At 39.2% G+C, this 8,660-nt stretch overlaps 1 non-coding gene across 1 annotated transcript; it reads right to left on the bottom strand.

Annotated features, from left to right (window-relative positions):
• Positions 1-8,271: 8,271 nt before the first annotated feature.
• On the bottom strand, positions 8,272-8,387 carry LOC113463175 (U5 spliceosomal RNA). The gene has a single exon (XR_003386931.4). It is a non-coding gene; the product is annotated as a U5 spliceosomal RNA (small nuclear RNA).
• Positions 8,388-8,660: the final 273 nt, after the last annotated feature.

Below are 8,660 nucleotides of genomic sequence, written 5' to 3' on the forward strand. Positions count from 1 at the left end.
TTAAAACCCTTTTCGAAGAAAAGTCCACACCAATTGTTTTCCTATTTCTTATGTTAATAAAAACTCGATTGAAATGAAATTACTGAAGGAAAACATGTTTCCTCAGTGGCAGAAATCCACCCACAAATACGAGAGAAAAAAATATAATATTTTTTAGGACTTCGATAACAAAAGGGTTTCGCAAACAAATTTGGCAATAAAAAAATTTCTGCAATTTAAGATTTATTGAAGTCAAATTATTAGGGCCGCATGGCAAGGTTTAATTCTGCTAGGCCAAGTCTAACGGAATCATGGATTTCTGGCCAAAACAATGGTTATAGATTCATAGTTTAGATCAAGTCTGAAATAAGATTTTGGATGGGTTCAAAGTGACATGCATGCTTCTTGCACCTCAAATCGTGGTTAAAGTGGGGTAAATTTGTCGTTTGACAAAAAATAGCATCACGTACACTCGATCGAGAAGCCACCTTGTCATATTCTTCCGGAGAGGAGAGGCCACGGTTGAGTTCTAGACTTGTTGTCAATGTAGAGGTCTATTCCATTTGAGATTTACAAAGGCAATTATTTCAGAGGAATTTTTATCATAAAAAATCCCTCTTTAATTTAAAAAAGCTGCCGAGCAACTCTAAGCAATATGCGATGACTTGTCAGAAATCCAAATGTTGAGATAACATTGAAAAAAATAGCCAAGACCTTTTAATATTTTGAATCCCTTCTTTTTGCTAAACAAAAACACCATCCACCTTTACACAAAAAGCTGATTCTAATTCTCTGGTCAGGTGTCAGGAGCGAATGCTGCAAGCTTTAGTTCCTAATAAGCTTCTTAAAGTTAGGGAGTGGGTTTCCTGAAAGAATCATGCTCATTTCTTTATCTGCTTAAGTCCTGGCACACTGCTTTAGATCATATTATTGATGCTTACTCTTTGTTCTCCTACTGGATAATTTCTGTCTCTAACTTTCCCTGCCTGTGCTAGGGTTCAACGACTGGTCCTCCAAACCTTTTTTCTTGCCTTGACTCTTTTGGGACATGAGGAAACAGTGGTTAATATCTCTTTTTTTTTTTTTGACGAGAGAAACAGTGGTTAAAATCAAGAGCAAGACATGTCATCTGAGAAACCCATCCCTCTGATTCAAACGGACAGAGTTCATTGTTCATCCTGCTTTATCTCAAACAACATGGTATACCATCATCTTGAAATGAAAAGGAAAAAAGGATAGGAAGTGCTCAGAAAACAGAAAGCCACGCCGATGTCTAATTACATACTCCATATATTTGTAACTTAGAAGTAGTGGAAACACTAGAAAAATATCATAATATATATTTATCTAAACCACGGTAGCAGCCTAATTAATCATACCGTCCAAGGCCGAAGAAAGTCTCCTCTAACTAGCTTTCACCTGTAAACCTGGGCGCTCTCTCGTAACTGATGCTCTCCTTCTAAGGCCTCCTCCCTCTCTCTCCATCATCTCCATCGTAGCCTGCAGCCTTTGTCTGGTCTTTTGGTGCGGGCACTGCATATGAAGTGATGGTCTTGGGTGGAATATTAGCTCGCTCGTTCGATTCCATGGCCTTCGTCTGGGCCTTCAAGGCATCACTCTTCTCCGGATTAGGGATCACTCGAGCTGCTTCGCTTTTGTGACCAGAATCTGTCTCTCCATCTTCATGCGAAGTGCTATTGTTCGTAGTAGTAACCTTTGGGGAACTACGAGCACCACCTGCGGCACCAGTCGCAGCATTATTAGCCTTTACTGGGCTGATGAAACCGGATTTCCGATCGACACCGCCATCTTTTTCCAGCTTGGGATTCATGGAGACTGCAGTGCCGTGAAAATCAGGTCCAATATCTCTCTCAGGATTAAAACACAAGCAGAGCTCTTTCCAGCACATGGTGATGAGCTGCTCTCTCTCGATCACCTCAACCAGGCTAGGGTTGGAGCAGTGGACTGTGGAGTTGTTATTAGGTTCCCCAGTTATAAGTTGGGATGCATGAACGTCCTATAATCTAATAAGGTGAGCAAAGTTCTGAGTCTTTCCGTGTCTTCTGGAACCTGATTCTTTTCATACATATACGCTGCTTAGTTTTAATTATATGAGCCCAAAACTGCGATTGTTCTCTTTTTGGATGAAAGTTAACCTCCATGGATAAGCCTCGAGCTAGATTAGCATCTTCTTAATTTCGGCTGCTGCTTTGGCCGCCCCACTCACGTCCGCGCTGAAGTCCTCGTTCATGGCTAATGGGGTTGGCAATTATTGGGGCCGCTCACGTGGGGGCGGCCAAATCACGACTTGCCACACCAACTCGATTTTGTCACGGGAAAAATTTAAGATCGGGGTGCTTTGAGATCTGTGCATCATCTTCGGGATTGCGAGTTGCGGGATCAGGATCGGGTGCTTAGGACGGGCATAATGAATGATTGCTGTAGCGAAAAAGAGACCGAGAGTTCATAAAAATAAGACAAGCATCGGGCGCTTTAAGCATCCGTTAGATATGTTTTTTTTCTATAATAGATATGTTTTTGATGGACGGTTGGAGTTCCGGTGATCGTTTACAAATCGATTGGTTGCTTTTGTTTTGATCGCCACTTCATGGCCACGTAACTCACATTCAATTAATTATCCTGCGTATGGTTTCTTTAAGAATAAATTATTCCGAATCCAAATATTCCAGGATACACTGTTCAAGACTCGAACCTAGAACTTTCCTTTAAAAAAAGGGAGAGGTATGGCAATTGTGGACATTGTCCACTTTATATGCACATCAATGCTTCTTTTCGCAAACCTGGGTTTCATTTTATATGCAAGCAAATTCTGGTGACGGATTATTGGATATTAAATGTCCATCAAAATCGGAATGGAACGATAAGTTTAGCCAATGCTTTCTGATCAACAAATTGGCGATTAAACCGAGCGGAGATTGGGGTCATTTTCCCTGTTTAATTCAAAGCTTCAGATTGCATGAAAGTGCAAGCTCATATGACCTTTATAGGTAATAGACCAAGTCATTAACAGTGAGCTGTGCCGCCAGTGATTCAGAGGCTTGCAAGTGTTTCAGGACTGAGCTTCGGTTCAAAACAGGTCTCGAAATTTTAGGTATAAACTTCAATCCTTGGTTTGTCTTCTGTTTAGTGATCAAGTCCTGCCGTCAAAATCTTTCAAGCACATAGTGAACTAAGCTGCTTCCCCTCTCCTTCACTTAAAAGCAGTATAGAATCCTAGTTATTAGGACGGACGTCCACAGAGGATTTTGGCTGCTCCGTGGAGCGTGAAGTGGACGTCCGAGTCATTAAACTAATCAGGTGAACAAATCTCATAAAGCACTGCTTTCTTCCTCTAATACACTGGTTAATGTTGGCCGGCCTCCACCCATATGCATGAAGCTTAGTATCTTGTCTAATTATAGGCTCATAATCTCCTTAATTTCTAGACCTTAATATATAGGTTAATGGATTGTGTAATTAACATGGCGACTTTTTTATATGGTAAAAAGGATGGGAAGATTGATCACCAGTGGCACACAAGAACAGGGCTGACAGGGCTGTATTTGACTGCTAAACTTCTTGGGGTGGGACAGCATTTACATCTCTTGATTTGCTGGTTGGTGAGAGGATTCTCACCATTTGATTATATCAGTAATAATGATACTGAGTGAAGGTAGAATTTGGATTAAGATTTGTCTGTCATCAACTAGAAAGGGTTTCGGAGTGGTCAAAGCATCATGAAGAAAAAAAATGGTAAAATGAAGAATCCCTTTTCGCATCCAAGTGGAAGCAGTACCTAACACTTTTCAGCTCGCGCTTATTTGGGTATGGATGGTATTTTTGTAAGACTCGTTTGGTTTGCAGAAAAAGAAAAAAAAAAAAAGGAGAAAAAAAATGGTGAACAGAAAATAAAAAAATGACTTATTGTTTGGGGGAGTTTTTAAAGAAAAAAGATAGAAAAACAGTATTTTCATGAGAATAAGATTCTTATATTTTTTGGAAAAGAAAAATTCATGAAAAAGTGACTTTTTCACTCGTTGAAACTTAGATCATTTTTTTTAAAACTGTCCTTAAGCTGTCAAAGTACATTGATAAGGTTTTTCTTTTTATTAAGGGTATAATACATATTTCACACAATTTTTTCAGAAAAGTAGATGTTCAATCAAACATAAGTCACTTTGAAATGTATTATTTTTCTATGGTAAATCAAACATACCAAAACTATTTCTCTAAACATCATATTTCTAAGAATTAACTTCTTAAAAAAAATATTTTGGTGAGAAAATTTTTTTCTTGCAAGCCAAGAAAATTGTTAGGACTACAGCGTGGCATGCCTCATGTTGTTATTGTGCATCTTAAATGGGCACTGCATTCGAAATTGATGCAATAAATGAATTCTCTTTTTTATTTCTTTCTTTTAAGGCCAAAGTATCGATTTTTTTAGTAAATCAGAAAAAAGAAAAAAACTTGATTGCACTCAATTGAGGAATCAAAGTGTTCGAACGATTTCAAGCCCAAATTCTATGGCACCGCATCCAATCGTAAAAGTACCAATCTGGTGGTCGCACTTCAATGAAAGAACTCCATTTCACAACCTTTTTGCTATCCAGATCATGATTTGAAAGTATAAATCTGAGTCGCAGTAATCAGCGTAGAAGAGTTGTAATAATCTTGAATCACAACCTTTTCATTTGCTTAATGAAATGGTCGATCATTGGCGTCAAAGAACAAATCTTTGAATCATGGAGTCCAGGTGGTGTTTTCCCCGGACTGATGCAATGAAAACATTGTGTCATCTTGGTTACATTTCTGATTGGATCTAAGTTGCATTCGAGTGGATATTAAATCCAATCGGATCAAGATTGTATGTTGGGGGTATAACATAGAGATGTAACCCCTAGTTTATGCATCAAATGATCAAAAATTAGATAGGTTAAATTTAATGAAACAATTCATATATTTTAACTATTTGATGTATAGGCTAGAAGTCTCCAAGTTGCATAATTTTTTATGCGTAAATAGTTTAGAAATAGTATATAATATTCAACGATTCGATTAATCAATATTGAATCCCCATCATCTAATATTAATTTTGACTAGATTTGAGTAGAGATCTACTACTACTGGATCTTCGTCTACCCTCCTCTGTCTCTCTCTCTCTACTAGGGTGGAAGATTTCTTAATGACTTTTTCTTCATTGAAAAGAACTTTAGGGTGGCTATGTAGAGAATATTTGGCTACTGGCCAATTTTGGGTCTGCATTGCTGAGTGATTTAATTTTGCAACTTGAGGGTGTACCAACATTTTTTATCTCATGAAATATCCATATGTATACATTTGTAAATTACTTTTCTTTGTACGATTGTTCCCTTTTGGCTGGTGTCTCATTTTTAAAAATAAGAAAACTAATGTTTTAGATAGTAGATATCTGAACATGATTTAAACTTCATAATAATCAAAATTATAGAGGGATATCATGCTACTATTAAAAAAAGAGGGATATAATGGCAATTTTATATGCTAAGTTATTATATAACCTAGACAAATTGTTGCAAACCAAATATCACTTAAATGAATGTTGATAGTAAGGCAATAGGAGTATAGCTGCAAAAATAGAGTACTTTTTGGTGCAACAAAAATGGAGTACTTTAAAGACATCATACGTGCAACTTTCATGATTACAAGAGTATATATGTAGATGGGCACATTCTGGAGGGTAGATATGCCGAAACCTTATAGTTTAACACGCATCAGGTCATAAAGAATTAAATAGATGATGCCTTGGGTTTCATCAACCGCAAAAAAAAAAGCTTTTTCTATCTTATCTTCTTAAAAAGAATGTGACTCCTGGCACAGTCAATTTCATAAAACGTAATGATATGGCTGCAATCAGCTAATGGAACTCCTTTCATTAGCAAATTTGTTAATGAAAAGTTTTGGGTTTGCAGCTGAATGGTGGCAGCCAACCAGCCCCATAACCTTGGACATATCCCTTTGATTCCTTGGCCCCAAAATTTGGACAACCTATCGGGCTCATTGTATGGGCTTGACATCCTGGGATTGTTTTTGAAAAAACAACAGACTTTCCATCGGATATTCCACCTTAATAGGCCCGAGAGTTTGGGTTGTATCTTTTGCAAGAAAAAATAATTCAGTGCACCGTTGGATTGCACAATAGCTGCTACGAGATTTGTGCAAACAGATAGAAAAAATAGTTTGTAGTGCTTTGAGATCTATGAGAAATATGATCCAATAGTTGATGTCGTGAAAGAAGATTGACCATTACTTTCGCTCGAAGATACAACCCAAACCCTAGGTCCAATCCTCATGCCTCTGTGCGTCCCACCGGGTCACCTCCTCTCCTCTCCTGTCCCAAAAGCCATTTCCTCTTCCAAATCTCAAGTTCCCTCTATGGCAACCACCAGGTTCATAACCTCATAAGCTACCCCAATCTAAATCCCCAGCAGGGCAACCATCTCCCACTGTGTATTTTGGAGAGCTGGGGGGAGGCTCCCTATAACCATAGAAAATTGGATTGAGAAAATGAAATTCTGATAATGCATTTACATTACTAATTTAAGACTTGGACTTCAACCAATGAGTTCTACTAATACTATACAGTATGATGCTATTGTATGGTGCCATGCTAATATAGAACTTGAACTTTGGTTGGAGTTTATGGGCATAGGTTTGATTCCTGCAGTCTGATATATGTTGAGATTGAATCAATTCAAGTTTTGTAATTTTTCCTTCATCTGGTATCTATTTTTCTTTGTTATTCATTTTTAATATTATTTGTCTTTTTCTGAATATTAAATGTGTTTTTCTATACATATTTTCTTATTCATGTTGATCCATATTCTTTTAATGTTTTATGAAAAATAGACTATAAATTTATGATATGAGATACAAATTATAGAATGATAGATATAGTTTTGGATATTAAAATATTTAAAATAAGCTTTATCTCTTATGTATATTATAAATTTCATAACTCGTGAGTCTTCTAAAAATCTCTTCCGAGTAATGGCTCGAAAGAAGCCGAACTCTCTTGAAAGCCCGCAGATGTCCCAAAGCAATGGATGCCGATCGTCTTTACTGTAATGATCCTAAATCCAGTCGATCACCGTAGCCGAATTACTTTCAAGATAGATACTATCCGCACCCAGAATTAATATCGCATGGATGATGCTCACCTATGCAGCTCTGCTCCGATGAGAGACTCGTCGAAAGTGCACTGACCTCCGGCTGCGACGAGTTTATCTACCTCTATTTTCAGAAATACTGTCATCAAAGTTTATCTATTTGCTCTCCTTCTCTGAGATCTGTGAGTTTGAACAATCTTCACTTCTTTTAGGCGTTTGGATATTTCAAGTGCTCGCTGCTCAACGCGTTGACCAAATTTTATGTGTTCCAAGTTACCCGCTTAGATAGGCATCCACCTCTGATTGTTGTTTGGCCCCAAGAAGCATGGATCCAGCCGCAAAGATGGGATAAGTTAATCTGAAAATGCAATACAACCCAACAAGACTCGTATCATGCCGCAAGATGGGATAAGTTAATCTGAAAATGCAATGCAACCCAACAAGACTCGTATCATCCAAGCCTTCTGTCTGCAATGGAAGGGTATTTGGACCATTCGGCTAACCCGATGGCCCTTTCAACTGCCGTGCAGAATTTTATTTCTCACCCAAAATCCGGATCAATGCTAGGGCTGTTAATGAGCCGAGCTGCTCGGGCTCGGCTCGGGCTCAGCTCGGTAAAAGCTCGGCTCGGGCTCGGCTCGTTAGTCAAACGAGCCCGAGCCCGAGCCCAATATGAGGCTCGTTTACACTCGAGCCCGAGCCCGAGCCCGAGCCCGAGTAGCTCACGAGCCCAAACGAGCTCTAGTCTTCCACTGAAAAATCTTATTTCAGCACCATAATTCATAAAAATCTAATTACATAGAGAAAAATAGCTTGTTATCGAGCTTGAGCCTGAGCTCGAGCCCGATTACGAGCCCAAGCTCGGGCTCGTTCTAGAGCTCATAATTGAAACGAGCTTTACGAGCTCAAGCCCGAGCCTTTGCTTTGCCAAGCAAGCCCGAGTTCGAGCCCAAAATAGAGCTCGTTACCGAGCCCGAGCTTCTGTGAAACGAGCCGAGCCGAGCTCTTCCAGGCTCGGACTCGGCTCGTTTCGTTGACAGCCCTAATCAATGCCCTTAGGATTAATAGATAAATTATTATTAACTGAATAATTTCGTGAATGCTGATTATTATTTATTATAAAAAATTTATGCTTGATTTGTAGGGCCCACTCCAAAAAGGGGAACCCTCCAAAAATAGGCGTATGCTGCTTGGAGTGGCAAGCACACGGTATTCTTTAGTAAAAGGCGAAAGAATAGTTCGCTCTGTGCTCGCCACGCAGCCGCGTGAGTTTGACACCAGCAGCGCCTGCGCTATGTATAGCACGAAAGAAACCAAAGATGGAGGTAGTTAGTCGATGTGGGACTAATACCGCATCCGCGTTGCCTCCCATGGCAACCCCAAACTAGAACCGCTCAGCCGAGGGAACCAGGTTGCGGAAATAAAGAAAGGCTTGGGTCTTTTTGTTCGGCTTACGTGACCGACTTGCATTGAAATGTCGACCGGCTGATTATGATAGATCATCCATGACAGCTATTAATAATCGCAGCAATGCGA

Source organism: Phoenix dactylifera, chromosome 5, assembly GCF_051530095.1.
Source record: "Phoenix dactylifera cultivar Ajwa chromosome 5, Ajwa_hap1_PhDact_Kaust_v1.1, whole genome shotgun sequence".
Taxonomy (NCBI): Eukaryota; Viridiplantae; Streptophyta; class Magnoliopsida; order Arecales; family Arecaceae; genus Phoenix; species Phoenix dactylifera.